This window comes from Grus americana, chromosome 22, assembly GCF_028858705.1.
Source record: "Grus americana isolate bGruAme1 chromosome 22, bGruAme1.mat, whole genome shotgun sequence".
Classification (NCBI taxonomy): domain Eukaryota; kingdom Metazoa; phylum Chordata; class Aves; order Gruiformes; family Gruidae; genus Grus; species Grus americana.
This window is the reverse complement of record NC_072873.1, coordinates 8,547,846-8,555,842: the sequence shown is the minus strand read 5'-3', so window position 1 is coordinate 8,555,842 and position 7,997 is coordinate 8,547,846. Positions and strand designations below refer to the sequence as shown.

General features: G+C 50.1%; 1 long non-coding RNA gene across 1 annotated transcript; it reads left to right on the top strand.

The window, feature by feature from the left end:
* The first annotated feature begins 1,087 nt into the window (after positions 1-1,087).
* LOC129195554 (uncharacterized) lies at positions 1,088-6,666 on the top strand. The gene is made up of 3 exons (XR_008573925.1): positions 1,088-2,074; positions 5,003-5,224; positions 6,397-6,666. It is a non-coding gene; the product is annotated as an uncharacterized LOC129195554 (long non-coding RNA).
* Positions 6,667-7,997: the final 1,331 nt, after the last annotated feature.

The window sequence follows — 7,997 nt, the reverse complement described above, 5'->3', positions numbered from 1 at the left end:
CACCGAGCTCCAACACTGAGCGTCAGTGCCAAGAGGCTGCACCTTGCCAAGTGTTTACAATAATCCTTGGCAGGTACCCAGGGTTTCAACAAAGACATCTGCTAATCCACAGAAATGAGCTTTCAGGAAAGAGAAGCTCGAAGGTTTCAGGAAACCCTGCTCCCAGCCAGGCTCTGCGAGTTGCAAACTTGTCTGTCCCGGCGGGGGAAGCACACCTGAGTCTCCCGAGACTGGGATTTGTCTCAGACGACAGTTCCCAGTAGGTTTCCTCACTCGGATTAGTTATTCTGCAGCATTTGTGGCCTCTGTCCTTGTTTCTGCAGCCTCCTCGCTGTGCGGGGATCAAAGGGGATCCTTGTGAGATGTTCACGTGGGACCTGAGTCAGGCCGGGCACTGTATGCCCGAGCAGAGCTGCTCTGCCCTCCCCTTAATCACGAGGCTGCAGGAAAACGGGACAAGGAACAGCGGTGGTGGCAAGAATGTGGGTGCGGAACAAAGCCCCCCCCGCTGCCGTGGGACGCCGTGGCATTATTTGCCCCGTATGGCCATAGGAGCCAGGTGCTATATGGTGTATGAGTGTCTGAGGGTCCTTGCCATGTCCTTGCATCCCTTTGCCTTAACGCACTAAATACGGCAAGTGCACCGATTCAAACGCCCTCTTTGGAAACACGCATCAATATTTTCTGAGAGAAATAAGCCAACTTCCCAGGAAATGGGCTCAAAATCTCCAGACAGATCAAAAATTTTAAGTGTTTCCTGTCCTGCATGGTGCTTCGGAGGTACAGAGCTGCAGTCCCATCTCCTGTGGCAGGGGTCCCACTTGAACACAACCTCCCTGGAGAGCGGATAAAGCCTTTCCTCCTGAATCCCAGCTGGCTCTTACACAACTTCTCTCCCTCTCCTGGAGAGAGGCTCCTTTCAGTTTCAGGGCTGGGAAATCACATGGTTGATGGCTTCAACATGATGTAATTGTTTTTTGGAAGAGACCTGAGTGCTGGTTGGGTTTGCTTGTTCTTCAGGCACACACTGACGCTGGGAAGGGGCAGACGGCGTGACCGTGACCAGCCTGGCCTCCCTTCCTGGCACTGCCGGCAGAGACGGGTGACCCTGCCACACCGGTGAAAACATGCAAGTACCAATTTTCAGTATTAATAATTCCTGCAGAGAGAAAACTGCCGAGAGTGGCCAGTGCATGCAACAACGCCGGAGAATGTCTCAGTGTGGGTCACAGACACCTTTCAGTCTCCTCCTGTGTGCTTGTCTCCAAAAGTGGGAGCTACCACGGGGGCTGATAAACACCAGTACAGAGACAACGTCCAGCTCAGAAAGTCCTGAAGCTGCAGATCGCGGGAAACCAGGAGGATTTGCTGGGAAAGGACCTGTCCTTGGGCTCCTTCCCCTGCACCCTGTTAGCTCCTGAGGGTTTCCCCCCAGCACACCAGTACCAGAGGTTACGGCTGTAGCAAACCCATCCTTCAACTCCAGAAGACACTGCTGGAGAGTCCACGCTCTGACGCCAGTTGGTGACAAGGTGCTTTGCCAGAAGGACCTTCGATCTGCCTCATTAATGGAATATTTTCCTTTTAACAGCCAAGAACATGAACATGGGGGCAAAACCTCCCATCCGTCTCTGCCCGCAGCTCCCCAGGGGTATTGCACAGGTTCATCCTCACCTGCTCGAGGTGTAAAGTGGCAGCACAGGGCAGGATGGCCTGGCCAGCCATCTGCCATCGTTCACCCCCTCTCTGCCCCAGCCTGGAGCCTTTGTGGTGTCCAGAAACTCAATATCTGGGCCCCAATATGAACCCTGCACTAGTTGACTTAACCCTGCCTGCTCCAGCAGACCTGCGGGTGAGAGCCGGAGTGAGCACAGCTCAGAAACTCGTCTGACTTTCTGGCACCATCCTGCCCAAAGCTTCTTTACGCTTTCCCTGCAAGGTAAATCCTCTACGGTTCTCTGAGAAAAACTCGAGGCAACCTTGGAACAAGTGCTTGTGCCACGTGCATGCATACACAGCCCACACGATTCAAGTGTCCGGCTCCCAGACCAGCTCATGGACTGAATGAATCCAGGTGAGTGATGCTGCATTTGCAGCAGGCAAGAGAATACATCCCACTGGCTGTTGCTCGTTTGCACGTGCGTGGCAGACTCTGCACTCTTAAATGGACAAATCCAGAGCAGATAAGAGAGGTGCTGTTCCCTAACCCCAGGAGCAGAGGGACCAGTCCTAAAAATGGCATCACTGGCAAAAGCAAGCTTTGGATTATATAAAATAGCCTTTGGTGAAACAGGCAGAGAAACGCTGCTTTCTGCTGGAGGAATGGGGGAGAATATGGGTGGCTCCGGGTGACGCAGCCCTGTCCTGGCAGCACACGCTTCTTAATCCAGAAGTCTGAGAATGCATGTGGCAGGGGGGATGAGTGTCCTGTGGGTGGGAGGGGATGAAAGATGCTTTATATTCTCCTTAGATCTGTTTTTCTTAAGAAAGACATTGGTTTATTTTTTTTTAGAACTGACCTTTTAAACTTGTGCATTTATGTTAAAAAAGAAGAACCTACTTCTTATCTCCACAGAGTAGAAGCTGCTTTCTCTCTAATACAAGAGTTGTTGCTCTTATCTATAATGATTCTTTGATCGGTTAAGACATGTCTAAGTCTGCTTATATGGAGAACAGAATTAGGCTCCCATCTAAACTTGGCAACGCAACAACTTTTCCCCGTGATGTCTATTGCAAGAGCATCTTGGGATCCTGGTGATGAATAGGGCTCTCTTCACATCTGGTGGTATATGAGCCAAAACAAGGAGTTTGTCTCCGAGTCAAATCATTTACAGTGTAACATGACACAAGACGGGTAGAATATAACCATTACTTTATCTTTTGCTGCAATTCCGCATTGTGGCAAGATCCGTTTATTTTAATGAAGGAATTACTGGAGGAGACGGTCAAGCCTGCAGCATAGACAGACACTTGATTTGATTTCAGGACTTTGCTGATGGAGAACTCTTAAAGTGGATCCAACGAGCCTTTCCTGCTCTTCATTCTAGCCTGAATTTGCCTCCTTTAACCTTTTATAAGTTAAACAAACTCAATATAGCATTGCTATGGTCTATTAGGTGGGTTTGTCCCACCTCCAATCATTCTCGTAAGTCTGTCTGAACACTTCCCAATTTGTTTTTTGCAGCGGCAGCATGAGACCTGCACCCTCATTCCAATAACCCCGTGACCGGGTCTGGAAAGATCCCTTCTGATTATACTCAAGGGTCAGGCTCAGGATGTTGTAAGCATCCAACAGTAAGAGAAGTTCATTACTGAACACACCCTGTCCTCGTTCATAGTCCTGAGTCCACTTGCAAGAACAACCTCCTTTTCTATATCATAGAATCATGGAATCACAGGTTTGGGTGGGAAGGCACCTCACAGCCCATCCAGTGCCACCCCTGCCATGGGCAGGGACACCCTCCACTAGCCCAGCTTGCCCAAAGCCCCATCCAACCTGGCCTTGAACACTGCCAGGGAGCCAGGGGCAGCCACAGCTTCTCTGGGCAACCTGGGCCAGGGCCTCAGCACCCTCACAGGGAAGAATTTCTCCCTCAGATCTCATCTCCATCTCCCCTCCTGCAGCTTCAGGCCATTCCCCTTGGCCTGGCACTCCCTGCCCTTGTCACCAGCCCCTCTCCAGCTTTCCTGGAGCCCCTTCAGGGACTGGAAGGTGCTCTAAGGTCTCCCTGGAGCCTTCTCTTCTCCAGGCTGAACAACCCCAACTCTCTCAGCCTGTCTCCATAGCAGAGGTGCTCCAGCCCTCGGATCATCTCCATGGCCTCCTCTGGAATCACTCCAACAGCTCCATGTCCTTCTTGTGCTGGGGACCCCAGAGCTGGACGCAGTATTCAAACAGCGTAGGGACAGCAGGACGTGGAAGGAGCTCGGACCACATGCATGCCGCTGGCGAGAAAGCTCTTGTTGACTCCATTTCCTTTTCCTCCAAAACTTCCTTCCGATTTGATCAACAGAAAAGTATACATCTGGCAGAAAAGGACCAGCTCTATCAGCCAAACCCCAGCAGGAGTTTCTGTTCCCCTCCTTGCTGGCACAGTAGGATTTTGCACCCAGTAGATATAATATCACCTCAAACACTGTGAAGGACTGAATGGAAAATTTGAAGTTATGGTGACCTCCGGAGAGGTTCTTTAAAGCCCACCTTGAACCTTTGCAAGCCCAGCTTGTAATAGGAAAGAATCAAGCACAAATGCTGCTCCCAAACTTTGCCTGGAGGATTGCACAGATAAATCCCGGGCACTTCAACTATGATTGAGGGAATTTAATCTAGCAGTATTACTTCACTTCTCTGTGCTACAGACCAGCAATATTTGCTGTGTCGGCTTCACCCTCTTTTCAAATATTGATCTTGGAAAAAGGACTCCCAAAGAAAACTGTGCGGCAACAACAAATGTCTAGGACTACTTGAAGGCTTCTCACTCGTAACAGTATGAGCTGACTCACTTCTCATTTTATTAAGTGGCCGACAAATTCAGATAGCCTCAGGACAACAGATGGCCCTATGGGGAACCATTTTTATGACGAACCCCCTGGGGAGGAGAGGTTAGTCTAACCAGAAGGACACGGGTTTAGGACAACAGAAACGGTGTGGAAATGGGTTGGTTTAGCCTTAGAGCTAATGCTACGTCCTCTGAAGAGCGTGAATTTGTTTATGTGGAAATCCAGCAGATTCACCATGGGGTTTCTCGTGTTTTTCAAACCCATTACAGTTTTGTTGCTCTTGCTACTGGATTCCTCGAGTGAATAGCACGCCCCGTGAACACGAGCACCTCGGCTTTGCAAAACCCAGCAACAGACAGTGATGTGGGACTTCAGCCGTGTGTGCACACTGTGGGAAACCAACAGCTGCTACTCTGGTTAAAGTCGAGAGGCCGAGCGTTTGGTGTGGGCTGGAATGCTGGAGCTTTAACCCTTTATTTAGGCTGTTCTCTGTTCTATTTAGGCATGACCAGCCCCAAGCTTCCTCTGGAAAAAATGACAGGTCATGGACCCACCTCTCCAGTGCAATCTTGCAGCAAGCGCATTTTGATCTCACCACCAACTCTAACCTGCACTATTAACATCAACCAAGGGATGGTTAGGCACATCTTGAGCGGTGCTCCAAAGAACAGGTGGAGGAACTTAAAAGGTTTGCAAAGGCTGAGATGCTGCACCCACCTCACAGGTATTGATCGTGCTGAAACGTGCCGGGTGGTATCATAGAATCATCGAATCACAGGAGGGTTTGGGCTGGAAGGGACCTTAAAGATCGTCTAGTCCAACCCCCTGCCATGGGCAGGGACATCTTCAACCAAACCAGGTTGCTCAGAGCCCCATTCAACCTGACCTCAAATGTTTCCAGGGAGATATATGGGATATATGGGAGATAGTCACTTGCAGAGGGAGAAGGGAGGAGCACGAGGCATCAGGGTGTCACAGCTCTCCCTCTGCTCAGCTCCTGCCCCACACATGCCTGAGGGGCTGTGGGATCCCAGCTGTGGGGCGGGCAGTCCCGGAGGAGGAAGCATGGGGAGATGGCTTGATGTTGCCTTTGCCCTTTATCTGGTATGAATTCTCTTTTTATCTGGTGGATGGACCATACCTGAGGACAAAATCTCCGTCCTACCGCATGCTTCAAGGGATTTTGTTATTTTGCAACAGATTAATACATAATTAACTTTAAAGTATTGCATGCATTTTTCTGTATGATTAATACCAAATGTCTGGTTGAATTTTTAACCCGTTTCCATTTATAGTTTTTTTTACAGTCTGGTGTAATTTGATTAGACATTCCAATCCCTGACACTTTAGATTTATCATAATTAATTTCATAAGCAAAGACCGAGCCAGCTGCTTTTGCTGGAGCACTATTGCTTTAAGGAAGAAAGTGTTGGATCTGCGTAAAGACCTACTTTGTGTTATGCCCCTGCTCCATCCTGTGGTCTGTCTAACGAGGATTCTGCCTAACTATTGCTACCAGAACATCCAAGGCTGGAGCAAAGAGCAGAGGCAAGAGGTGCTGCCTGTTTCCTCCTGCCAAGTACATTGAAAAAGTCCCATTTACCGGCACAGAAGCTAAAGGATCCTCACAGAGAGCAAAACCACAGGCCCTGCATTTATCAGCAGAGAGAAACGGTGCCTGTACGCTCTCAGTCTATTTTGTAAAGGGCACTTTCTGCGTTAGGAAAGCAAAGATACCCTGGGTGTTGGTTTTTTGCATGTTTTGCCAGGTCCTAATATTAGCTGCGGTTTGCCCGCCTACAATAAACCCTGATTGATCTGTATGTAAATATTTAGCTAGTGACCCCCCCCCACCTAGCTGTCAAGCCTGGTGAAAGAAATCTTTCTCCTTTTTAGGTATTTTCAGGAGGAGGAATGTTGTCTTCTCGTCCAGTCTTATAGATGACATGACTTTGGACATGCACGTACCTTGTGTCATGTCAGGGCTGTTCACCCCACAGTTGTGCCCGCTCACCCCGGGGATGAGCCATGCGGAGGGAACCTGGGACATATTCCTCTCCATCTCTCTTCAAACACGACAGCAGGGACAAGGACAACGCCAAGCGGGGCTTCCTCCACCAACATCATCCTTCGCCTGGGAAATTAAAAATCAGAGGCGTCACAAAGAGGGAGTTAAAGGTCTGAGGTCTGTGAGGGTTACCTTATCTTATGGGCAGGGTTTTCACTGGGAAAGGGAGGGAGGGAGACTTTGAAAGCAGGAGATCAGCACAGTTGCAGGAGAGCATGGATGCCAATGGAGGCAGCACTGGACTGAGAGGAGCCAGGCAGGAGGCTGGAGACATTAGGAGAGGATTCCCAGAGTAAAATCTGAATAAAGGGCTGGCGATGAGACATCTCTAGTTGGACTGCGGTTGACTGCCTCTGTGTTTCAGACTGGTTTTTGTGTTTCTCAGTAGCCCTTCCCACCACATACAAAAAATAGGAGAAAATATGTGACTATATTTCCAACATTTTATCACATTTCCGATCTGAGAAAATTAGTAACTTGCATTAGAATTGCACATAGTCGTGTTGTTAATTTGTGCTCAAGCAGCGCTGAAAGGAGCTAGCGGAGTTCCCAGGGTGGGTGGCAGAGGTGTTTGGGTAGGATGACAGCCTGGGGCAGTACAAGAAACGGGGTGGGGAACCGGGATGGAGCAGCTGAGTAAAGAAACCTGCTAAGAGCATACACGGCATGGCAGGTCCCTGCTGCAGTTCCTGACGGGGCTGGGAGAAGGTGTGAACACGGAGCTACGCCGACCTTGCAAGGCAAGGGACGGCCACTTTGCAGAAACGGGGTGGAGGTGCAACACAGCAGGCAGCAGCTGCTGGGTTTTAATTCAGACCATCTGAATGCCTGTAAGAGGACAGAGCTTATCGACTGCTCGGGATTTCAGAAGGTTCAAGTGGAGGACAGGGGCTGGGATGAAAGGGGAGATTCCAGAAGGGAGCCTGCACAGCAGCAGCCGCTGACAGCTGAGCCTCCTCAAGAGCTCCCTGTCCCGACGCTCTCAGGACTTCCTCTCTGCTCTCCTACCCCATTGCCGGATCCATTCCTGTTGCAGGCAGCGTGTCCACGCTACTCGCCGTTAGTCGGTGTGATGGCTCTGGACATTTCGGCCTCGCAGGAAGCTGGAGCAGATCTTGCCAACGTGGGAAGAGACTGTGCAAAGGCAGGGAGAATCCCGACTGCCTCGCAGACACAGATCTTGGGATGTTTCGTAACAAGATTCTAAATTATGGCATTCAGCAGCAATTGCAGAGTTGAAGTGCCTGAAGCAGAAGTTTGGGGTCAGGCCCACGCCATCTGTCCATCCAAGAGTTTGTTCCAAAGCCTACATGTGTAGCATGGGGAGCAAAAGTGCTTCCGAGCCCCTGGACCCCGAACGAGCCCTTCTTCTTCACCAAGACCTGGGGGTGCTGGCTGCGCTCAGCCTGCCAGGGACATAAACTGCAGT